The sequence below is a fragment of the Panthera tigris genome, chromosome A1 (assembly GCF_018350195.1).
Source record: "Panthera tigris isolate Pti1 chromosome A1, P.tigris_Pti1_mat1.1, whole genome shotgun sequence".
Classification (NCBI taxonomy): domain Eukaryota; kingdom Metazoa; phylum Chordata; class Mammalia; order Carnivora; family Felidae; genus Panthera; species Panthera tigris.
The window spans coordinates 207,838,019-207,863,161 of NC_056660.1; positions in this window are offsets into that span (position 1 = coordinate 207,838,019).

A 25,143-nucleotide genomic window follows, 5' to 3' on the forward strand; every position below is an offset into this window, starting at 1 on the left:
AGAAGAGTCTGGGGTTTTCAATACCACCATCCTGAAAGCTTCCTTAACTATAGTCTTGAAAAGTCCAGTGGTAAAACAGTCAGGGAGAAGATTTGTAAAAATATATACCAACAAATTGAGCCTGTCATTTAGGGGACTGTGCATCCATTTTTAAGAAAAATTCTTAACATAAGTACCCAAATCTGAACGTGCAAGTCTGTAGCTAAATTTTACTCCAAGGGCAAAGAGTTTTCCCGGTGAAGCCAAAAGCATCTTTAGATAATTCAGGGAAATAATTCACATAAAAAGAACAGCAAGCTTTGTTGAAAAGGACTCCTGGTGTTTGTTCAGCATCAGCATGAGAGACCTCATTTCAAATTGTTCTCAAATCCTGATTATTTGAAAATCAATCCAAATGTCTCCCCACCAGCCCCATATTCTTCTAGTAAGTTTCGTTGAGCAATAAATTCACAAATATACATTCGGAAACTTCAGATGACACTAGTCGAATTCACTATACAGTGAACACTCCAAATAAATCAACATTCCTCTTCCACGCTTTTTCATAGGGAAGGCCAGAAAGATCTCCCCAACACCCCCCACCCCACCCTGGGTATGACTTTCAGGAAGGGGACTTGGCACATAAAAGAAGTGAAAGCTTGCAGAGCTGAGACTTCTGCATTTAAAAGGCTGAGGCTCCAGCCATGCTCTGAGTGTTATTAGTTCAAGACCTATAGTTATGTCCAGGCTTCACAATGGACTCCTAAAAGCACCAGCTACCAGCATTCTTGCCAAAGGCCCAAAGCAGTAAGTTCAAGGTGCTTCCTGGCCCTGACTCAGCCTGTATGGAAGGACCCTGTGTTGACAGTGGTGCTGGAGTGGCTCTGAGCCTTCTCTAAGAGCACTCTGGAAAGCATTATCCTACCCAAAGGGGATGTAAGTCTCTTTGAAAGCTTTTCTCCGAGCCTGGTCAGAGATGAAGACAAAAACCATAACACATGGGGAGGACCAATATCCCTCAAACTGCTGCCTGATATTATTCGGGAATTCTGCTTTTGAAAATACTTTGTTTATAAAAGAAAAATGCAGGGCGCCTGCGTGGCTCAGTTGGTTAAGTGTCCGACTTCAGCCCAGGTCATGGTCTCATGGTCCATGAGTTTGAGCCCCGCGTCAGGCTCTGTGCTGTCAGTTCAGAGCCTGGAGCTTGCTTCGGATTCTGTGTTTCCCTCTCTCTCCGCCCCTCCCCCACTCACACTCGGTCTCTGTCTCTCAAAAAATGAATAAACATTAAAAAAAATTAAAAAGAAAAAAGAAAAATGCATTCCCATCACTAACTGTCCCTTGGAACAAGTCATCTGCCCTTGTACAAGCTTGAGGACATCCTCTGTAAAATGAAGAGTTGAACTACACGACTGCTGAGGTCCCATTCCATCTAGTAACAACAGCTGTCAAAAGTAGTCCAATATTGACAATTTCCTATGCTTGGATATGCAGATTGCACACACATATCCTCACCGTGCCTACACCCTCACAGTTACTCATTCATTCAATAGATAAGTATTGCCGGCTAGATGCCAAACACTCTTCTAGGCACCGAGGATACAGCAGCAAACAACACAGCCAAAGCCCTGCTTGCCTGGAGATAACTTTCTAGAGCTGGCCAGAAGCAAAATAATCAACAAATACATGTCAGGTAGTAATAACTGCTATGGAAAAAATGGAGACTGTCAGTGTTGGGTAGGCTGTTCTATCTGATATGTGATTGGGAAAGGACCCTTTGAATAGGATATTTGGGCAGAGCTCTGAAAGATACAAGGTAAAGGAATGAACCACTGGATATTCGTGGCAATGAGGTTCCAGGTAGAAGCAACACCATGGGCAAAGGCCCTGAGGGGGAACCATACTGACCTATTCAATATTCAAAAACCTGCAAGGAAGTTAGCATGGCTGACAGAGGATGAGTGCAGTGGTGGAATTTCCAGTTGCTGAGCTGGAAAAGACTATGAAAGGAACACATTTTGGGTGGTAAGAGATAGAAATCTGGATGTTTCATTTGGGGCACAAGAAGTTTGAGAGGTCTGTTAGATACCTTATGAAACTGTGATCTTAATACCACCAGCTTCTAGAATCTTCTTTAGAGAATAACTTAAAATATAATTCCCAGTGACAACACTCAATATCTTCTACTTGGGAACTGTCCAGAGAATACCTGTGACTAGTGGCATGCTGGAGAAGGTTTAATAATCTGCTCTCTGGGGGGTTGGAGGAGGGGGGAGGGAGAAGTCCCTAATTTGTTGCATTTGCCTATTTCCATGGTGTAAATACTCATTGTGGCCAACTTCAGGCTACCAACATGAAGCCACTGAATGTGGCGAGGGGAGGAGATGGGCACAATTGTCTCCCACATACAGAGCGAGCAGCAGCTCTAGGACGCCACTGCAGGGACCCCTTCCCCCAAGCCCCCCACTCTGTTCAGAAGATGAAGAGAGGAAGTAGGGACAATTTAGATGGCTTTAGGCAGTGTCCTTTAAACACCTTTGCAGGGCTTTTGAAAAAACAGGTCCTGAGAAATACTGAGGCATTTGCATTATAAACAGCTGCCTTATTGTAACAAACTGATCCAAGATCTGACATTAATTATCTCTAATGCAAAGCAAATTTACTGTCAAATTTCCATGGGGGGGGGGGGAAGAGCAGACAGGGGAAGATGGAGTCCCCAGTCCCACTGATGGTCCTCCAAGTCATTGGTGGAGGGAAGGAAGCTCCATTCTCAGTATTTGTTTCAGTTTCCAAGCCCAGTATCCCTCTGTGAATCAGTCAGGGCATACCTGGCTCACTTGTAAATCTGGGATGAGAGAAGAATTTGCTCTAGGCTTTAACCTGCCCCTGGAGAGAACTATTTTCTCAGGGCAATAAAAGACATTAGGTTTGTGTTAGCAAACTATTGTCCAGTCAGCAAATTAAAGATTCTTAGGCAAAACTTGCTTGCTTTCTCCACACTAGAACAGGCGTTCTGAATTCTCTCTGCATTTTTAGAATCAGCTAAGTTGTTAGCAAACTTGTGTTGGGGGTGGGCACACTCAGAGATTCAGATCCAATTGGCTGGTGAGAGCCGGGTGTGGGTATTTTTAAATGCTCCAAGCTGATTCTAAGTGTAACCAGGGCTGAGAAGCACTGCACTGGAAGCCTGAGCAGTGATTAGTTAGCTGGAATCCACCTGATTGCTCCGTGGGTGTTGAAAGATCACTCACACACAGAGCAGTGGCTAAGACAGGTGGCAAAGCCATGGGACTAGGAATTGGGGAGTCTGGGGGTCTGCCACTGGAAAAGCTGCTGCACAGTACGGGCTCCTGAGGGTTAGGACAGATGGTCTCCAAGTTCATTCCTCCCCCTGAGTCTGTGTCTGCTAACGTTGGGAGCTCCGCTGTAGGAGTTACACTTTGGCAGCCACTAAGGAAGCCCCCTGGATGGTGTGAGGTCATGTTTTCAGAAGAACGGCAGCTAAGAGCTGCTAAAACATCCTGATAAAGAATGCTCAAGCAGAGTAAGTCTGGGCCAAAGATTTTTCCCAAAATAAAGCATCTTGTCTGGGATGGTGAGCCAGGATGAAGCATACTCCTGCCTTTCCCAACTCCCATACCGGAGTTTAGTTTCCTGGTTTTATTGCTGCACAAGGATGTGGCATTACTAATGGGAAACCAGCACTCTTCAAAATCCTGAAATTTCACCACATGGTTCCTGACCAAACAATAAATCAATCAAAGTTCAATTAAGAAATTCATCCTAAAATCAAGTAATATTTAATTTTCCTTTCCACGAACACTGGCAATTAATCATCAGTTGCACCAAGCTCTCATTATAGTGTAAGTCTACCTGTTCGCTTTTCTGTCCTGTCTCTCCAATCCAGAACAATCCCACCCTTCCCCTGCCCCCAGGCACACACTCCCCTGCTCACACACAGACACCAAATTGGGCCCCAAAGGGACAGAGAGAACACATCAGCAAACAATGCAGAGTGGATGGAGGATGGATGGCAAGGGCTGGTGGTCCCATGGAAGGACAAAGGCCCAGAAAATGACCATTTCCAAGGAGGATGAGGAAAATCTTCAATGGAGACCAGAGCCCCAACCGAGGGAAAGCCCCTACATAATAGGGGGTTCGAATGTGCCTAAAGGAACACAGCCACTAGGGAGTCAGAACTGGCTCAGCGCTGGCCACCTTGGTCTCCACTTGCTGTGCTAGCCACACTTTCGGCCCATCTCCCACCTCCAAGTGCATCTCTTGTGGGGGGGTGGTGCTGGAGAGGAGGAAACACTCAACTGCCGTGGCTACAGAGGCTTTTGATTAAGGGAAGTAAATGGTACAGAAGCTTTGTCTTTTAAATCCCTCAAAACAGTTTTCAAAAAATAAAACAACATGCAGATAGAAGAGAAGCACAAATGTTCTGGAAGACCAGATGGAAGAAGAAAATTCATTGCATTCAGCAAGAGAACAGAACAACGCTGCCAAACTACACAGGGGAGGGGATTCCCTGTTTTTCTCACCTCTCTTCTCACCCAAGAACATAGTTATGAATTTCATGGAAATGGATGGCAGCATGAGTCAGTTAAATTTACCTTTTCCAAATACAATAGCCAGTCACCCTTTTCCAAATACAATAGCCAGTTTGGCAAATCGGGTCTCTTGCCTGTGCTGGTCCTTCTACCTGATAATCTCCTTCTTATCCCTTGGGACCCAGCTCAAATGTCACCCCCTCTGAGCGGCCCCCCCTAGATTCACCCAAGCAGAACCTAGAGCTTTCCTCCTTTGTTCCCAAGGCCTTCATCCACACTCTACAGACATACTGTGATGTTGTCACCTAGTTATGTGTGTGTATCCCCAAGTAAGCTTCCAGAGGTAAGAGCTAGACTTTGTTCATTTGCTCATCCCCGGTACCTAATAAATGCTTACTAAGGGAACAGACTGGCCAACAGACACAAAGATTCCAGGGGAATCCAGAGAGGCACTGCTCTGAAAAGGAATCTCCATCTACAGGAGACAGAAGAGATGCCAACCATGAGACAGACTTTTCTGTAGGCAACGACTCATCTTTTCTGGAAGTTTGGAAGGACCGTCAGCAAGATCTCTGCCAGTCTCCTCTGTGTCTCTATTTATACTCTGGGGCCAGGAGACAGGAGGAGGCTGTCTGAACCCAAGGACAATGGTCTGCAAGCAATATCTCCTCTGCATTTATTCTTGGCAAGAATCTCCAGAGATTAGATTTCCTCTAGAAAGTAGCCACTAAGAGAGGGAAATTCCAGTCTTTAAGTTCTCCTGCTATTTCCAAAGAAATGGATAGAAACTTTAAATACCTTTTTGGTAGCCTTTAAGTCACCAAAATTCACCCTCAAGCAAAATGACTATAGGCATTTCAGAGGTCTTGAGCTCAAATTTCAGGTTACTTGAAAGAGAAAAGCAAAAAAAGTAAAACTAAAGGGGTCTCTAAGAGAGCAAAAAATTTGGAGGGAGGGGGGATATAAAATCACCAGCCTGTCCAAGTATTTTAACTGCATAATGGGGCAAAAAAAGAGTTTAGGAAAATATCCGGGCTTATCCTTAATGGATCTAGAAACAAATACAAACACACATATAGTAAAGCAACTATTAACCTAATTTGCCATAACCTCAACTTGCTCCCTTTTAGGAAAAGAAGCAAAAGCCACAGTAATTGAGAGCACACGGTTAGATGTCAGACCTGAATTGAATCCCACTCTCCAGCCTTCCAGCTGTGAGGCCTTGAGCAAGTTACTCAAACTCCCCAAGCTTCAGTGTCTCCAGCAGGAAAATGGGCTGTCACAAGGCTTCATGAGTGCTACACATTAAAGATCTCAGCACAGCGCCAGGCACAGAGAAAGGGCTCCCTAGGTGGTAGGTGGCAGTGATGGGAGCAGTCTTCAGGATCCTAACTGTCATCACAATAACAAGAAAACAAAAGTACGCCACGAATTTAGGAAGAAAGGGAAAAGTCCTAGTTATAGGAAGAAATCTCCTGAACTCTGGGCAACAGCCTTCCCTATTATTTATCAAATGCACTCGTCTCTCCGTAGAATCCTCAATAATGACAGAAAGATCCAATTATGGTCATGGTATTTTATAAGAAGGACATTAACACATTTGATCAAACTTTTCAGCCAAATGGTTGAGACCACAAAGGTTTCTTTCCCGAACATTCAATTACCAGGAAAACCCCACACCCTAAGAGCTTAGTTCTAAGCTTGAATTGTTTATTAGTTTCAGGAGGCCTGAGAGACTGCCTAAATACAGATTTTTTTCTAGAAGTTACATCAGAGAGTTTCCACTTGTTATGTCCCCAACAGTCTGGAGTAATTGAATACACACCCCAAGAGGAGGCCTTTTTTTGGCATTAAAAATGAAGTACCAACGTCAAGCACCAACTCCAAGTTCATGGACTTTGTAGTAACACAGTCCGTCACTGAAGACAGCACTCTGTCACCAGAAGCTTGAAAAACTCAGCAGGACAAAGCTGTTCTCCATTTTATTATAGCTTTTCAAGGGCTAAAGATCTGACATTTAAACACAAGTGTATGGTGTGTGTGCGTGTGTGTGTGTGCTCACGTTCACAAACACAAGAGCAGGTGTGAGGATTATGAGTCATGGCCCACACCTGGCTCTGCCTATCATGACAAAGATGCTCCCAACTTGTACCAGTCAGTTCATCTATGCCAGAAAGAAGGGGGTAGAAGAGGAAAGAAAGACTTTATTTTTTTTTTTTTAATTTTTAACATTTTTTAGTTTTTGAGAGACAGAGTGTGAGCAGGGGAGGGACAAGAGAATGGGAGTCACAGAATCCGAAGCAGGCTCCAGGCTCTGTCAGCACAGAGCCCAACGCGGGGCTTGAACTCACAGACCATGAGATCATGACCTGAGCTGAAGTGGGACGCTTAACTGGCTGAGCCACCCAGGCACCCTAGAAGGAAGACTTTAAAGCATCAATGAAACCCAACCCAACTTGCTAACAGAATACCATAGAGTGGATAGATTACAAACAACAGAAATCTATTTCTTACAGTTCTGGAGACTGGGAAATCTAAAATCAAGGCCCTGGCAGATTTCTGTGTCATAGACAGCCATCCCCTCACTGTGTCCTCAGGAGCAAGGGAGCTCTCCCAGGGCTCTTTCATAAAGGCACTAATCCCTTTCATGATGGCTCCACGCTCATGACCTAATCACCTCCCAAATGCCCCACCTCCTAGTACCATTACATAGGAGGTCATGATTTCAACATACGAATTTTGGGCAGGGGGCATAAACAGTCTACAGCAAGTACCAATAATCAAGAAGGTGTAAATAAATTCAAATGACACATTTCTACAAACTTCATTTTTATCTAACTTCAGAATGAATAATACAAGTTGACATTTAGGTTAGGGATTTTTTTTGTTCTTTTCCTTTGCAGTTAATCTTTAGCATTTGTATTAGGAGGGAGTGGCAATTACAATATAATTACATCCCATATACCCAGACCAAGTGATGGTTGCAGATTTATACGTGATAAAAGAAAGAAGTCACTCTCAGATGAAAAGTATGCTGGATAAAAGAGTGGATAATAGTAGATAACAGGGAGTTGGCTTATCATGTGTGTGTGTCTCCATATATATCTGAGTATGTATATACATATACATGTAGCAAATCAATGCAAATATTGTATATGTACATATATGTATATATCTGAGTATACATTCATGTTTACTTTTAACATGAGGTTGACATGTATATATTTCTATGTATATGGATGTGTATGTGGGGACATATGTAACATATACAAGCACTGAATGATTCACATGTGTGATATATGTGCGTGTCCTTGTGAAGCTTCAGCCTTACAAAAGAATCTGTCTCATGAGCCCCGTCTGTAGCTGGCATAAGGCCTTGTTTTAGGAAACATGTTTTCCATTTACATGGTTTATTATTCCCTGGTTGTTTCCTTCCTCCAGCAAGGAAATGCTGAACCTACAGCTCCTTCCCTCCTCTCCACAGATCACCTGCACTTACTGGGAAAAGCCAAGTCCCTTCCACTTTTGCAGGGCCATGACTCACACCATCCTTCTCTGTAGACAGCCCAAGGCAGCCCTATCCTGGTCCTAGGTGACTATCTCTATCAGCCTCAAATCCTTCCTTCCGAGGGCCTTTTTCTGCCTAACCAGAGTGCAGATTTTGGTGGTAAGTCTCACCCAGGCTGCCTCTATCAGACATGTAACATCTGGACCCAATAACACCTTATAATGAAGGACCTGCTGTAGCTGGGATCAAGTCACATCCCCTCTGGTCATGGTGAAAGTCATTTGTCTCCCTGTATTACAGAGTCTCTTAAGAGGGCATGGATTTAGGCTCTATTATATAAATATGACCCTGCTGCCCTTAAGAAAATGTGGGAAATTCTCTACCTGGTAAAGGGTTTATGTCCCTATATGTGCCCACTCTCCTGGTGCCACATTCCCTGGTTCTCCATCTCTCTTTAGACCTCTCCTGAGTATAGAATGTAGATCTTCTCCACTACCCCACTTTCTCAATTGCCCAGTCTCAACCCAGGGGCAACCCCCCCCCCACCATGCCCAAGAGACCAATCATCCTGAATTCCCCTTAAACTGTCTTCATGCTCATCAAAAACATATTGATCTTCTGAGTTCCACATCTCTAGAGGTGATAGAAGATGATGTTACTTGGTTCATTTAATTATCACCTGATGCATTTGCTAGCTAATGGGTTATCTCTTATCAAACAGAAGATCAAAAGAAGGTAAAATCAGAGGTGGAGTTCTAAGAATCCAATGCAGATTAGAAAGGAGTCACTGTGGGAGGAGTAAAATTTGGATCCTCTTATGCCATCCCATGTAAATAGTCACCAACTCTATACCCAGCAAAGCCAGGAAGAGGGATAGATGGTCACCAGAAAGCACTTCTCCAAAAAGAGTAGGTTAACCATTCCTGGTCCTTAACCTCCAACCCCTGACCTCTCTTAGAACCACACATGGAGCCTTTCTCAGCTCCCACGTGGAGGGTGGGCTCCTTCACCCTGCGGTAGGGGAGTCCAGTAGACAAACAGCACTCCCGGGGCCAGGAAGCCTCCATGTGCTTCCCCAAGGGCACCACGGAAGAGCTGGAATACACGGAACTGGGAGGCCAGGCAATCAAAAACACTTTTGGCAGGAATACAAGGGCCATCAAGAAGCTAATTTAGATTCTTGCCTGGCTGCCTTGGGTCTGGAAGGAACAGAGAGAGAACAAGAAAATTATGTAGTGAATTGTCAGAAGGCAGGAAAGACCCAAGGCCTTGGTCTTAATCATGCTCCATGTGAAGTTCTGGCATGGTGCGTGCACGAAACCTGCCAAACCTTGAGTAATGGGAAGAAACGAGGGAGGAAAGAGAGGGAGGGCTGAGAGGGACTGGTGGGGAGAGGGAAGTCAGGCTGTGTCTAGGTGGTGCCGAACATCTGGGTAAACTGTAAAATGTTTAAGCCAACAGCCAGCCATTTTGTCTATAGAACAACAAACATCGAATCTGAAAATGCTTAGGTCACATCACTTTAATTTTGTTTAATTTTATTTTTCATTGTGCAGATGTTTGAAAGTTCCATGAGGGCATAACCAAGGCTTATTTTCAGGTATCCCCACCTTCCAGTACTTAGTACATTTCTGGTACCTGGTAGCTACTCTACATATATTTTAAAAAGGGAGAGTGGGAAGGAGGAAGGGAGGAAGCCATGTACAGGACTACCCCCAAATCCTTAATAACAGGATAACCATATCATTTTATTGCCCAAACTGGGACAACTTAGAGAGTAACAGAGGGTGCTAATACTGGCCCAAGCTAATAGCCACCCTACTCAATGGCCAGTTACATATGAAAGAATAAGGCATTAAAAAGGATCTGCCTTTGTTATTTTCCAAAAACTATTATTTAAACAGGCTTGGAGAACACAAGAAATAGCAAGAAGACCAATATGACTGGAACAGAGAGAGTGTGGGGAAATGAGGCAGGAGCAGTCAGGAACTTGAACTTCTTTCCAGGTGTGATGAGGTCCCATTGGCATGGGGATGGGTGAGTTACCTGGGTGAGTGACAAGATCTGATTTATCTTTTAAAAGATCTATCTGGCCGCAGTGTGGAGAACGAATTGTCAGGGACAAGGGTAGCATCAGGCCACTGATGTTGTCCAAGTGAGAGGACTGTGGCTTGAGCCAGGAATGGTGGTTGCAGACAAGGTGGAAAAAAGGGGACAGTTTCAACTGGTTTAAGTTCAACTGGACAACTTTCAACTGGTTTAAGTTGAGTTGCTGGTAGGATGGACATAGGAGGTAAGTTAAGAGAGGCATCAAGGATGACTGTTAGGTTCAAAGGCTGAACCACCAGCTGGGTAGCTGGTGCTGTCCTTTATATACCCAGGGACCCAGGGAGGTCATAGCCTTCACTGATGTCCCTCTAAAAAAGCCACCCCAAAATCCTCAGCTATTCCCAGTCTCTTATCCCTGTTTACCTCCCTCATGGCTCTTATCACCATCTGTAATTATTCTACTTATGGGCTTATTTAGCTAATGACTTGTGTCTCCCACCAGATTGTTAGTCCTGTGAGGGCAGGGACTTTGCCTTATTTACCAATATGCCTAGCACAGGGCCTACCATCTAATACATGATAAATAAATATCTGCTGAAAGGAGAACCAAGATAAATTTTTAAATATACTAAACTTAAGCTTTAGGACATGTTCTGGGACCAGGGAGCTGCAGAACCCTAGACAAGCCTTTGGGCCTCTGGTTCTCGGCTCTCATCATTACAATGACAGATTTAGATGAGGTGTTCACCAAAGTCCCTTCCAGCTCAAACATTCCAGGACCGCGATTGTGTGTCCCTTGATGTTCCCAGATAAGCTAGAATCAGCAAAACCAGAAAGTGGTAACTGCAGCTCTCTGAGCCAAAAAAACACTTTGACGGAGAGCTTGGCGGGGAGGTTTTCCCTAGCCCAAGCCCTCACACCAGTAAGTGAAGATACAGCAACATCGCAGGGAAGCAGCAGGTAGAGCAGGGGTCCTGCTCCTTAGGGGTCTTTAAGGAAGAAAGTAGCATGCCAACCCCATGACCAGCACTGCCATGTATCAGATGTCCCCATTTTTCCAAGGCAATAGGATGGAGTCCTACCATTCTGGGAGTCAGTGCCCACTTTTTTTTTCATGTCTATTCAAAGTTTGATGTGTGGTTTACATGCAATAAGTCAGATCATTTTGTACTAAAAATGATGAAGCCTGCTATCCCCTGACAGTTTATTGCATGATATTATTTTCTCCTTTCTCCTTCCTTCTTCCAGCTCCATGTCCAAGAGAGAACTTCAGAATGAGCCCTGTGAAGGCTGATACTCTGCCAACAGCTCTGTGATCTCTGATCTTCCTGATTCCACGTTTGGCATTTCCCGAGCCCAATAGCTACAATGACCTTTCCTCCCTCCCTGCCGGCAGGAAAGAGAGAGCACGGAGAAAGGCAACTGACAGATAACTTGAAACCCCATGTTAGTTATTCATTAAAACCTCCTGATCTGCTAACAAGAACCAGAACTCATCCTAAGAATGTTTCAAAACCCCTGCATTAAGCTGGGTTGGTGTAGAGTTGCAACACTCTCCATTGCATCTCCACACGACCATGCCTCATGCCAATGGTTGGTTAGCCCACGCCCACAACCATGCCTCATGCCAATGGTTGGTTAGCCCACGCCCAAAGGAAACCTCCTGAAAACCAGGCCAGAGGCAAGAGTCCTCAGTTCAACTAGCACAGCCCAGATGTACTACTGGTGGATCCACTATGTCTCTCCAAACCTGGTATCCCAAGCCCCATCCCATGTCCAAACACGAAGACTCCTCTGCTGCTCCACCTTTGTCACTGTACTGGACCTTTGGCCACCAGTCTCTGGCCATATTCTGCCCATGCCCCTCACCATACATGAGCCCACATCTGCTGTGGGAACACGGACACTAGTTTCCTCTGGAGTTAAAGAGCCACCGTGCAAACTTTCACAAATTTACCAGGTCCCCCTATTTTGCATTTTTCTCCACCTGCCCAATTTACAACTAGAAGCCTGTCTCAGGTGCTCTCTTGACCGTCCCTAGGCTCAGCTGAGTCTAGAGTCTCCTGTCATGGAACTCCTGTTCCAAGGTTCCATTGGAAGCATGGTGAGCAGTCACACTGGTGACTGTTTTCTGTTTCTCTGCATATTCTCTTGTTGATTCTGCTGCTTCTAAATCTTTTGTTAAAGAGAGACTTGGCCAGGCCCTCAAAATTACTCAGGTTTTGCCCAATTTGAAGAAAAATTAACATACCTATTAGCAACTTCTAATGCAACTGCTGAGTGCATAGATGCCTTCTGGGTCTGATGTGAACTACCACCAACTCACCTGTGACAGGGCCTGGTTACATCTGTCTGTAATAACAGATTACTGCCCTTTCTGCTGTACAGTTCTTCTCCATAGAAGTTTATTCAAATAGAAGTCTGATCATGTCATATATGTGCTCAAAATCCTGCAACTCTTCTCCCATTTATCTCAGGATAAAAGCCAAAGTCTTCCCAATGGTTTGGAGTTCCTTCAAAATTGGAGGTGTATCCAACAGTTTCTCAAACAACGAGGCATGCACCTGCCTCAGGATCTTTGCATTGGCTTGTCCTCTGCCTGAAAGAGTTTCTCCCAGATAACATGGTTCATTCCTTCTACTCCATCAAATCTTTGTTCAAATGGCTTATGCAGACCAATCCATTTATAATTTCAACTTTCATCCGGTCATCCAATCCCCTTTCCCTGTTTTCCTAAATCATATTCTAACATACTATCTAACCTACTTATCTAGTATGCTATTCTTTATTTCTGTCTCATCTACTAAAATTTAAGCTCCAAGAGGGCAGGAATTGTTGTCTATCCTGTTCAGCAATGAACCAACCCTCCATGCCTAGAACAGCGCCTGACATATATTATGGAATGGATGAAGTAATTAATAAGAAGTTCATCAGTGAAGAGTCTAGACCCTGGTCTTACTGCTGAGTTCAAATCTCAGATTCAACTTCTATGAGCTGTGTGACTTTGAACAAGTTTCTTAACTTTTTTATGCCTCAATTTATCCATCTGTAAAAATGGGGGGGGGAATAACTGCAATTACTTTGCAGGACTTTTGATGAGAAAATTCATATCACACTGCACTCAGAACACAGAAAGAACCCTGTGGATGGTATCTATTATCTTCAGCCTTGGTGGGTAAACTAGACTTTTGAAAATAACCAAAAAGCCACTGGAACTAAAGCATGGTAAATAAAGTAATAGTATCTCTACTCAAAAAGTGGGAAGATAGTGCAATATGTGTGATTCTCTTTTGTGGTTCGTAAACCAGCTCCACAAAATAATTCTGGGATAAGAAAAAAAAAAGCAACACTCATGTTTTAAGCAATGGTACTTCCTATGTGACCACTTGGGAGGGCAACACTTGGCTTCATACATTATGACATATTTGCTAATTCCATGGAGTCCCAATGATAGAAATAATAGAAATAGAAATCGTAGAAATAGCAGTCCTTAGAGGTCCCCTGCTATACCTCCCGCTTCACTGATTCACTTTATGTTGCTTTTCTGCCAAGGAGAGCCAACTGTGCTGAGTATATGGGTCAAGAACCTCTGGGGAGAGAGTGACGAAGAGGCTTTATAGAGAGGATGTCACAGAAAGTGATACCCTGAACCAGGCCGAGAAGTAACCTGAGCATCATGAAGGTCTAGAAACTCAATCTGGGGAAGAGTGAGTAGAGACGGAACAGCTCATTTGCAGAATAGACTTTCTGGGGCCCAGACGGGAGGGGAGGAGGGGCAGACTCACCCCCAAGTGGGCTGACCACCGGCCAGGCTGTTACAGCTCTATGGCCTTCCTCCTCTCTCCCTTCTTCTGGCACCTCAGGAAAGAGGGAGTGAGGACAGAAGGAAGGCTCAGGGCGGCACACTCAACCCTGCCACCTGAGAAGAGGCAAAGCATAGGGCCTTTCCATTCCCATGGCTCCCACTGTTCTTGTCCAGGGCCAAGCATTGTCTTCAAATTGTATTAGCGACTATCCCTCCTCATTTTCCAGAGGAAGGAGCTGAGCCCCAGAGAGAAAGCAATGGGGCTGACAGACACAATTGGTGGTCCCTTCAAAGGGATCACCCCAAAGGTCACCTCCAAACAGGTCTACCTGGCCATGACTTCCCGCCTCTCCCTGCCTAAGGATGTCCTCTGGCTTCAGGAGCATGCTCAACCCACAGGCAGATGGGCCAGACATGCCAGGGAGTTATTACCCCAAAACGACCCTCAACCTACCGGGGAGACTAATTTCAGAGGCATGCCACACTGTCTTAGAGGGTGATTTTCTTATCAAGTTCAGATCCCAAGTTTTAAAATAAGGGAACATGCTTTCATATTTAAAAGAGAAGAACTAAAGGGGAGGTTTGAGCCATTTTTCTTCCCCTGGACTCCTTCAGCTATTTGGTGAAGACTGTGGACCTCTTCTCAGGATAATTATTCTTAAGGCACAGAATATATAAGGACTATAAAGGACACTAAGTATGTTGAAGACAAGCATCAAAACAACTTAAAAGCAATTTTGTGACATCATAACACAGACTTATTTTAGAGTAAGACCTAAAAGAACAGCTCATAACTACCATATTTTTAAATGAGTGATGAGCATTAATAGTTTCTGTAATAACTGTTATATGGTATGAGAACAGGTATAATTTTTGTTGACAAAATCACAGTCACTGCTGATACTGCTGTGGTGGGTTGCCCACCGTTGTAATAGAAGGAAAGAGTAAAATGCAGTTATAAGTTAGAGAATAAAGATGTGATTTCCCAAAGTTGACAGACTCCTGAATTTTCTACATGCACTTTCTGGGCATCTATGGACCCCAGGGAGAACCCCTGTGCTTTATGTGAGACTTGCTAATTGGTGGCTCAAAATTGGATCAGTGGCCTCTTGAGCTTGCATTCCCTTCCTGAACAATTCAGTCCGAGAGCCATTAGTTGGGGGCAAAGCAAGGTAGTAGTTCCATGGTGGGCGTGGGGAAAGCCACAGTGGCTCAGAGTAGGGTATCAGAGTTTCAACAGAGTGGGGAGGGCGACCCTGCTAGGAAGGTACGGCAGCAGATTTGGGATATTGGTTGGATACCAGGAAATTGATCAAATGAATAAATACATATATAACGAAAGCAAGGTTCGCCACTGTTGGAAAAGTTATACAGAAAGGGGGAAGGCAGGCATGAGCCCTGGTGTTGGGTTACAATTGGAGACATCTGTGTGAATTCAGTTCAAAAGATGGAGATGTTATTATGTGTTACACCAACACACACACACACACACACACACACACACACAGAGCTCTGGCCATTGAGAAGGTCTGGGAGCAACAATCCCCCAAGAACAAGGAGTATATTTAGCACTCAGACATTGGCTTCTAAATAACATTTTCTACTAAAAGAGACCAGGGTTCCTTGGAGAAATGGCTGATTCCAGGGCTGGAGCACAGGTGACCCTAGAACATCTTATTGTGCCAGAAAGCCAGGGATCACTCAAAGAATGATAGGGTTCTGTGAAAGGAATACAGAATCCAGCTTGAATGCGATCCCACTGGCCAAACCAGGGACAATCTGAGCATCAAAATAAATAAGAATTAAAATTCATTCAATATAATGGGAAACCATGAGTCTGTACAGATGTAAATAAACACATGAATCAACTGAATGTCTGATAAGGAATGAGATGTTTATACAGTTTCAAACTACCTTCCCACAAAATATGTATCAATTACACAGGGGAAGAGAGGAAGTTTACAGTGGGACCTAGAAGACACCAACTTAATTAAGTGATCAAAGGTAACAACACCAGTAAGAGCATAAAGACACATCTGTGCCACTTGATAAGAGACAATGAGGAAACCTCAGACAAATCTAAACTGAGGGATGTGCTACAAAATAATTGGCCTACAAATTTCCAAGTGTCAAGGTGATAAAAATCAAGGTAGGTTCCAGACTGAAGAAGGCCTAAGGGATGACAACGAAATCCAGTACAGGATTCTGAACCATATCCTGTTGCCATAAGGATGTTATTTGGATAACTGGAAAACACTGAATAGGCTATGAGGTTAGATGATAGCAAAGTTATCAATGTAAATTTCCTAATTTTATTGGTTATATTGTAGCTACATAGGAAAATGTCCTTTTCTTTGTAGGAAACACCCTCTAAAAGATTCTAGGGTAAAAGTATGCAGGTTGGAAATTTACTCTCAAGGGTTTGGGGTGTGGGACGTTCTTTACAGTGATCTTCCTGGGTTTGTTTGTTAGAGAGAGAGAGAGAGAGAACCAGAAAGGGGCAGAGGGAGAGAGAGAGAGAATCTCAAGCAGCCCCCATGCTCAGTGTGGAGCCTGACACAGGGCTTGATCCCACAACCCGAGGATCGTGACCTGAGTCAAAATCAAGAGTTGAATGTTCAATCAATTGAGCCACCCAGGCACTCCAACAGGTTGGAAATTTACTCTCAAAGGTTCGGGGTTCAGGAAGTTCTTTATAATGATCTTCCAGGGTTTTTTTTAAAGTTCAGGATTGTTTCATAATTTAATAAGAGGGGAAAAGGCTGATTCTGTCATCTATATAGTCCATCACTTACATGTAGCCAATATGAGGAAATAAAAATAAGTAAAGAAGATTGGGGAGCAAGGATTTCTTTGAAGAGGGGTGTGACCTTGTATTTAAAGAATCCTGTTCATTTCAGTTGGGTGACATGGAGAGCCATTCCCACCTCCGCTCTTAAAGGGTATCTGCCTGAAAGAGAGATTAACATTTTGCCCCTCAGCGTGATGCGTGTGAAGCTGCAGAAACTCAGAGCTCTTAGCACTGCAACCAAAGCAGAGTATGAAAAGGTTTGGGCACAGCCTGCCCTTCCAGAGTTGGGTGAGCAGAAAATAGAAACTATCTCCCGGAGCAGCAGACATCATGGAGGACAGCTATACTTGAGCCACCTTAAAAAAATTCAACTCCAAAGGCAAAGTGATCCCAGCAGCAAAAAGCTTAAGGGAGGGGAACCATGGTGGTCAGCAGGAAGGTGAGCCACAAGCCAGGGAACAATGCAGTGGGCAGTACCTGACACCCCTTTAAAAGGGAGAGGGGTCCTAAAATCTACAAAGCTCCCCAAGAGAAAAAGCCACCATTTGGGTATCCGATACCCAGAGGCCATCAACCCCAGAATACAACTGCACTAATATCAGACTAAAAGTACAAAGAACTAGCAGCAGAAAAAAAAAAAAAAAAAAGAGAGAGAGAGAGAATGAGAGGGAGAGGGAGAGAGAGAGAGAGAGAGAGAGAGAGAAATTAAGAACAAGAAAAAGAAATCACAGAACAAAGGTCACTCCACCCTTTCACCTTTCCAGTGCAAGTTCCCAAGAATGGATCAGGCCTAGGGTTGGAAGAAACTTGAAATTTTGATTTGCATTATAATTTTTTAATCAGAGAGCAAAACTAAAATACCTGAAAGTGACCAAACATCTATGAAATTTTCCAGGGATAGGGAAGGAAAGGCCAAAAGAAACTGTCTGAAAAGCAATGGTGGACAAGAATAATGTAACTCTCTGCTTCTTCCCACTGAGTCCAGAAAGGTGGCCTTGACTGAAAGGGACCTGAACACAGGCTCATCAGTACCAAGTCATGGCACCCAGTGTGCCAGCCTCCCAGGGGAACAGGGCGGTGCTTTGCACCACAATGTCATACATGGGTAATGAGTGAGCAGACCCCAACACCGAAGCAGAAACCAATGGAGGAAATGCAAAAAACAGTCGCAGGGAATTTGTTTTGCTGTGTAGTAGCTTCCTAGGAAAACCACAGCTACAGGAAATATTAGCAATCAGGGATGGGTGGTTCTTACAGCACAGAAACATTGACAGAAATGCTTTGTGAAAGCTACGAGCCCAACAAAGAAAACGTCCACATCAGGGATGTTCACGAACCAAGCTCCAATTTATTCATCATTGTAGTGATTCTTAACATTGCTTATACATTAGAATCACCTGGGAGTTTTTTTTAAATCCTGATACCTGGGTCCTAACCTCAGGGATTCTAGCATTGGGATTTTTATGTTAAGGTCCCTGGATGATTCTAATGTGCAGCCCAGGTTGAAAACCATAGCAATAGATTTTGTTGCTGAAGTTTGGAAAAAAGAAAAAAAGAAAAAATGTTTTATCTCCACTACAAATATCAACTCCAGAAAGGTTTCACTGAGCATGACTCTCAACCCTGAAAAGTAATTTGTTTGAAATATAAACATCCTAATGAACATTCAGGCATACCTTCATTTGCTAGGCCTAAGTATAGATACAGAGACAGATATATATCCATTTTCCTGGTGCTAGTGGTAAAATATGTATTTAAAAGTGTTTTTCCTAAAAAGAGGTTAGAGTAGAAGAGAGCCAAAGCATAAGAGACTCTTAAAAACTGAGAACAAACTGAGGGTTGATGGGGGGTGGGAGGGAGGGGAGGGTGGGTGATGGGTATTGAGGAGGGCACCTTTTGGGATGAGCACTGGGTGTTGTATGGAAACCAATCTGACAATAAACTTCATATATTGAAAAAAAAAAAGTGTTTTTCCTGTGTTTGGAGGAGATGCTCACCGGTTCATCTTATCCACACTTAACTGATTTGGTCCTTCTTACAAAGGACACATTTACACGGTAGCTGTATGACATTACGTGTGCAAAAAGTCACAGAAAAGAAGAAAGACTTTGGGCCCACCAACGGACTGAACTGGAGGCACAGGGAACTGGGGGGGGCTCTGTTTAATGAAAATTGTTCTGGAGCCAGCTGAACCCCCACACCACTGCATGTCCATCCACCCACGGACACTAGTGTTTCAATAAAAGCACTTACGTTATTTAACTCCACTCAACTTTCATACCCTGTTCTCAGATTATTTTTAATATTTCTCCGTTACTCACATTAAAAGAAAAGATCCAGCTCCACTGATCCCCATTCCTTCACTCAGTTCCTTATTGCTTTAACTCTCGGGCAGAGCTTTGACACAGGCCAAAGCTTAAACAGAAGCCCTCAAGGGCTTGCTCGGCTGTGATTGGAGGACATCCCCGGGGTAGCCCATTGGAGGAGGAGAAGCACGTGACCCAGTAACAGCCTCCTTCCTCCCTCCTCCCCCCAATAAACACACACACATCCGCTCCAGGCCAACAACCAATCAACTGTCAGTCTTTTATATGCGTGAACTTGGCTGAGACCGGAAGAATCTCGTGGATGAGTCCATCTTAGATCACCACCCGGTGAGAGTATGCTATTAATGCGCCCAAGGAAGACCAGAACTGCCCGGACAAGCCTAGCCTGAACTGCCATCCTGCAAAAGTATAGGCTTAATCAAGACCAACTCTTTTCTTTTCGGTCACTGAGTTTTGGGTGGTTTGTTACATTACTGTGGCAAAAGAGACATCCAAGTGCCCAAACTAAAAACTGTATAGCAGTCATTCAAGAGGGGTGAGAACGAGTGGGCAAAGACGAAGACTGCAGGACCCCTGAGGGCAAGGACTTACGCAGTTCCCCGCTGACTGTATCCCCTTTGCACGAAGACAATCACCAGTCCTCAATAATACGTGCTGGATGAAAGAAACATCTGTTTGAAACAGATCCCATACTGTAATGGTTCTCAGAATGGTCATGAAATCATTAACTTCCAAACTTTTAAAAATATAACTGACCCACTACTATCGTTTATTTACCTTTTTCCTTTCCAAGTAAAAATCCTCAGCCAGCACACATAAACCACAGAGCAAAAAGGGTTTCTGTAAAAGGCTTCCCCCAAGCATGCCGATGACTCTTTGCCCCATTACATAAAGCCATTTCTCTCCAGCTGCCAGGCTGCTTCTGCAAGAGCCTAGCCAGTTACAGTAGCTGGTGTAAAAGCTAATCTTAGAAAGCACACATCACTTCTCCAACCCCGTAATTAAGACCAGAAATCCGTAACTGAGACATTCATAAAACTGGGGTTTCCAAGTGCCAGCTTTGCCTTAAAGTTCTGCAGAATGGGCCAGATTGGAGGAAGACTGCCCAGACCAATCTGATGGGCAGGCAAATGGGCTCCTGGATGGCCAAGAAACTATGGAAGCAAGCCCAAGCCAGTCATTTCCAAATCTTCCTCCCCTTCTAGCCAGTGGCTCACAACTTCTCTGTCCACCTTGGATTATTATTAAGTGCCAGAGCTAACCAACTATTAGCAAATCCATAATAGAATAAAAGATTACTATGGACAAAGGTAGCAATTTGGGGGCTCTTTTTTGCTTTTCTTTTTAAGTTTATTTATTTATTTTGAGAGGGGGCAGGGAGCAGAGAGAGAGAGGGAGAGGAGAGAGAGAGAGAATCCCAAGCAAGCGCTGTGTTGTCAGCACAGAGCCCGATGCAGGGCTCAAACCCACAAACCACGAGATCGTGACCTAAGACAAGATCAAGAGTCACTTAACCAACTGAGCCACCCAGGTGCTCCAAATTTTTTGGTTTTTAGATTAATGTCTCCAGTGGCTAGTTGTCAGTGAGAAGGCTTTTAATTTCTCAGAAGGATATTTCTATTCTACCAAGTTTATCTTTCACAGAAGGGACAGGTTTCAACCAACTGTTTGTAGTCTTGATAGTTGGATTCAAGTCAGAGAGGGTTATTAAACTTAGTTATACAGTGCTTATTACTAAGTTCTGATTTATTAATGTGCTTATTTGGACATAGCCATAATAACAAGGACTGGGAACCTATAGCCTCTCCTTCCCAAAGTGCAAACATATACATATGCCTTACCTCTTGACTACAGGCCTTGCATTTGTCTGGACAAAGTGCTGTTATTGGCAGGTCATTCTTGAATACGCTTTAGGAGTCTGCCTCTTTGATACAGCCAGGAGGATAAAACCGCCCTCTCCACATATGTCTTCAATTGCTGAGATATTCTTTTCCCACCACTTCCCACTGTGGAGACTTTTTCAATCTGTTTAATACTAGGGAGGAGCCAGGTTGCTATTTTGGGTTTAACTATGAAATATTTATTGAGTTCTAACTTACCAGGAGCTATTTGAAACCCCGGGGCCTTAGGACTGTAACATTTTTATAAAAATGGGCCCAGAAATTGATCAGTTAATGAGAGAAGGGAAAAGGAAAGTCACCCTGATTTGAAGGATCAGCAGACCAGGGGGCCTGGGTTATAAGCACCCAGAGGACAGGAAGGGCAACATTTGAGTGTTTCATTCGCTTTTATAGGCACAGAATATAAAAACTGAACAGTACCTTACAGATCCTGTGTTGTAAACTTTCCATTTTATATGAGGAAACTGAGGCCCAGGGCGTTTAAGTGACAAACCCAGGTCACACACCTAATCAGGGGAAAAATCAGAATCAATTTTCTTTTTTACTCTTTTTAAAATTCCAGCAAATGACCCTAAGTATCGTTTACAGACACAGGGCAGTGTTTTAGCGTTTGGTGTCGTAGTTACATACAAACCAGATTTCAGAATGTTGAAGGTTCCTGCCTCCTGGGGCCCAAATTCGACACATTCATATCAGTAACATTTCTCATTATACATTAGCTCTCAAAAGTAAAGAATCTGTGCTTTATAGCAGGGATTCTCAACTTCAGCATTACGGACATTTTTGTGCGGATAATCCTTGATAACCTTTCATGTGGACGTAAGAGGGGATGCATTATAAAATGCGTTGCAGCATCTCTGGCCTCTACCCAGGAGATGCCAGTAGCTTCTAGTTTGGTTCTCCAGACACTGCCAAATGTCCCCTGGGGAGGTAAATCACCCCAATTTAGAGCCACTGATTTCAAGCAAAATTAATATGATACCTGTTCAAAGCTCTATAAGCGTCATTGAACTGCATGATATGTTTGTATTAATGGTGAGGAAGTAACACCTAGAGACATAAACAGAAAGACCTGATATTGTCACTCCAGTACCTATAACCATTCCTGGTACAAAAAACTAATATTACGTCTTCTTAGAAATTAATATAATTAATAATTGATACTTATTACTAACAAATGTTAATTTATGAGTTAATAAAAATCTTCGGAATGCTTCAAGTCTACATGAAAATAATTTTCTTTCATTTCTTACTCCTAGTGCACAGGTGGAATTCTTTGCCTAATGGTCATTGCAGTTCTTTTTAAAAACCTACATCAAACTAAAAAGTTTTGCATAGCAAAAGAAATCATCAACAAGACAAAAAGGCAACCCAGAAGACACTTACAAATGGCATATCTGATAAGGAGTCAATATCCAAAATACATAAAGAACACAACACAACTCAACACCAGAAAATCAAATAATCTAGTTAAAATGGGCAGAAGACCTGAACAGACATTTTTCCATAGAAGGCATACAGATGGCCAACAGACACATGAAAAGGTGCTCAACATCCCTAATCATCAGGGAATTGCAAATCAAAACCACAATGAGATATCATCTCAAATCTGTCAGAATGGCTAGTATCAAAAAAACAAGAAATGATAAGTGTTGGCGAGGATATGGAGAAAAGGGAACCATCATGCACTGTTGGTGGGAATGCAAATTGATGCAGCCACTATGGAAAACACCATGGATGTTACTCAAAAAACTAAAAACAGAAGCACCACACAATTCCGCTGCTGGGTATTTACCCAAAGAAAACAAAAGCACTAATGCAGAAAGATAGATGTACACCTTGTATATTGCAGCATTATTTACAATGGCCAATTCATGGAAGTAGCCCAAGTGTCCATTGATAGGTGAATGGATAAAGAAAATGTGGTATACATTTACAATGGAATATTATTCAACCATGCAAATCTTGCCATTTGTAACAACATGGACAGACCTAGATGGTATTATACTAAGTAAAATAAGCCACACATAGAAAGACAAGTACTATACAATTTCATTTATATGTGGCAACTAAAACACAAAACAAACAAAAACAACAAAGACAGAAACAGACTCATAAACACAGAGAAAAAACTGATGGTTACCAAAGGGGAGGGCAGTGAAGGGATGAGCAAAATGAGTGAAGGGAATTAAGAGATACAAACTTCCAGTTACAAAATAAATGTCATGGGGATGAAAAGTACAGCATAAGGAATGTAGTCAATAATATCATTATACGCTCATCGTGGTGAGCATTTTGTAATGTATATATAGAATCACTATTTTGTACACCTGAAAATAATTTCATATTACATGTCAACTATACTTGAATTCAACAGGTTTTTTATTTTAGAAATCATAACCTGAAGACTATACAAAGTATATAAATGTGGAATAAAAACAATCCCTCCAAATAACAATTCAAAACAAAAACCACATTCACATTTGATCCTTTAGCAAATTAAAATTCATTTTGATTATTGGGCAAACACCCTCAGGTGGATTAGCTTGCGTTAGTGCAGTCAGATGGCACCCAGCTCTAGCTAATGAAGACCTAAGTGGTTATGTGGGGTGTAGAGAGGGGATAGGGTTTTGGCATTTCAGAATACCAGTTTCATTTCATTTAAACTCACAGTTTAAATGTGAGCTTAATGAGCACCTGGGTGTTTCAGTAAGTTGAGCATCTGACTCTTGATTTCAGCTCAGGTCGTGACCCCAGGGTCATGGGATTGAGTCCTGCATTGGGTTCCATGCTGAATGTGGAGCCAGCTTGACATTGTCCCTCTCTCTCTCTCTCTCTCTGCCCCTCCCCCTGTGAGCTCTCTCTCTCTAAAACAAAAATAATAATAAATTAATAATAATAATAATAAATGAATTTAAAAAATAAACTCCCAGTATGATACAACTCCAAAGTCCTAGGGGATGTAGCCATTTGTAACTTGGTTAAGGTACCAATCTGAAGCTGGAAAAAAGCCCTGACAGCTGATCAGTGACCATGGTTGGACTCAGTTCCACTGATCTCTTCTAGCTGAAGACATGTGCAAAGTAACTCTGGCAGCTGATTTTTAAAAATTTGTTTCTATGTGAAAAATGCTATCAAGTGAGAGATTAAACTTCAGGGAAATTTGGAAAAGTGGTTAACTACAATTAACAAGCAATGTGAGGGCAAGCACAGGAACATGTAACTCTCTGTGGAAATATGAATTAAGAGTAAATCAAGACATGATACATTTTCTTATTCTCATTTTATTCTCAAATTTACGGAGTCAGAAAGTTCTAGAGAATCATCCTCTGGATCCTTAATGGTCTATTGTAAACTCTCACTAACCCAAGAGCACATTGGATGGGAGTCCAATGAGTCAGGGTCCAGACTGAAGGGCGTTGAGCACCCTGAGATCACGGGCTTGCCGCAGGAGTGGCTAGGAGGTGGAAGCCAAATGCAGGCTCACTTGGCATTTCTGCCTTTCCAGAACTACCTTCCCAAGTCATTCTCTTTTAACTTAAGTGTGGCTGAGGAACAGACTCCTGCCATGGTGAGTTCGTTCCAGAGTGGTAGATATGAAAGAGCAGCCTAGGGTCAAGTTTGGACGGTAGGTCTTCTGCTTCCCGGACCCCATAAAAGCCCTTTGACTATGGAAGGATACAAATGTCAGGAAGACCAGGCATGGGGAGGCCCGGGCAGTGCTATTCCAGGGGGCTAGTAGGAGAAAGAAAGATGCCTGTTCCATGGAGTCATTGGCCAGGGTGATGGTGTATGTGTTTTCAGGGCTCTTCTTCCCTGCTAGAGCCACCACTGAGGCAACCAAGAACCCAGATCATCAATGCCTTGAGCTGTGCAATCTCCTCTCTCACATCCTTTCCCTAAAACCTAGAGGAATAAACCAGCTGTAGATCTTATTTCAAAGGGACAAAGGAATAGACTGCCTGCTTGGTTGCACTCCCAGCAGCTCCAGATCTCTGACTAACCATGGTTCCCACATAAGCCAGCAGAAACGTACTCACACTTGGTTCTACCACCATTCACCAAGCTGTAGAGAATGCCACAATTGTCCTTCTGCAGAAAGATTCACTGTCCCATGATGTGCCAGGCACTTTATATTATTGTCTTATTTATACTTTGTAATAGCCCCCTTTATAACAACATGGCAAAGTGCATTTTCTAAATGAGCAAGTGGAAGAAAGGAGAAGTTAC